Source organism: Aplysia californica, unplaced genomic scaffold (genome assembly GCF_000002075.1).
Source record: "Aplysia californica isolate F4 #8 unplaced genomic scaffold, AplCal3.0 scaffold00116, whole genome shotgun sequence".
In the NCBI taxonomy this organism is placed as follows: domain Eukaryota; kingdom Metazoa; phylum Mollusca; class Gastropoda; order Aplysiida; family Aplysiidae; genus Aplysia; species Aplysia californica.
The window spans coordinates 2,409-3,640 of record NW_004797386.1 but is presented as its reverse complement, the minus strand read 5'-3'; the positions used below and the strand labels follow the sequence as shown (position 1 = coordinate 3,640).

At 38.3% G+C, this 1,232-nt stretch overlaps 1 long non-coding RNA gene across 1 annotated transcript in view; it reads left to right on the top strand.

The window, feature by feature from the left end:
• Window positions 1–682, top strand: part of LOC118477511 — a 9,038-nt gene extending 8,356 nt beyond the window's left edge. The window contains exon 2 of the long non-coding RNA XR_004858427.1: window positions 518–682. This is a non-coding gene — a long non-coding RNA (uncharacterized LOC118477511). The remainder of the gene's footprint in view (window positions 1–517) is intronic.
• The last annotated feature ends 550 nt before the right edge of the window (window positions 683–1,232 follow it).

Here is a 1,232-nt window from a genome sequence, read left to right as displayed (position 1 = left end):
TAGAAAGAGAGAGAGAGAGAGAGAAAGAGAGAGAGAGAGAAAGAAAGAGAGAGAGAGAGAGAGAGAGAGAGAGATGTCAGTGCACTTGGTTACGAGTTTACGCTATTATTATATTATCTTTGTGTCCTGGGAAACACCACTTGCTGGGGATGACGAAGAAGAAAAAGAAAAAGTCTAGTCGAATGGGGAAACTATTTTATCGACATGTACATGTTTAGTTGGTATTAGAAAAAATGTTTTTATTTTATACTATTTGAAATGTAGTTTTAAAGATCTTCTTTTTTTGTTTCTACGTTGTTTTAAGTGAACGACACTGAACGCACACTGTAATGATCTCTGTCTCTCTCAGCGTATTCTCAGATGTGCACGCACGCTTTTCAACTCTGTGCACTCACAATCTCGGACACTCGACCAGATCCTAAATCAGTTTTTTCCCGCCTTCAATCGCTTGTCTAAGTGTTCCCTTGTGGTTATACATTCATTAACGATTTTGTCTCCGTTTCGTCTACTTCCTCAGTCGGAAGATAACAAAACCAGTGCCAGCCAGTCCAAGAAGGGCAAGGTCATCGACGCCAACGAGAAGAGGTGAGTACTCCTTTATTGATTTACACGTTTTAATCAGGATAAACAGGTAGTAGTTCTTACTCTTTTTTTCTTTCTTTCCTTTTATTGTTTCTGTTTTAAAAAAAAAACACCTCTATTGTAGGTCTTTTATCTTTTCGCTTCTTTGTTGTCTGTGTCTCTCTTACTCTAGATTTTATCTCTTTTCTTTCCTTTATGGTTTCTGTCTCTCTTTCTCTATGCCTTACTTACTTCTTCCCTTAGTTGGTCGTGTCCCACTCTAGGCCTCACTTCTTTCCCTTATCGTTTCTGTCTTTCCTACTCTTGGTCACTAAGTTTTTCTTTTCTTTCTTTTATTGTTTCTATATTTTTTTACTCTCCCAATACTCTAAATTATCGTTATTGTGTCGATGTGCTGCTTTTTATTTACCCAAATGACGTGCATCGATCTGTCCTAGTCGATTGAGGTCACAGAACGATTGTTTCGACAAAGACGTTATATTCAGAGTTATATTATTACAGTACACATTGTCTCTCCTTTCCTTCTCACGGCTGTCTGACCTCTTTTTAATGAGTTGTAATTGCCAAGTTCAGATTTGAGATGCACACATATATGCACACAGACACAAACACCCACACACTCGCACTCTGACACGAGAGAGAGAGAGAGA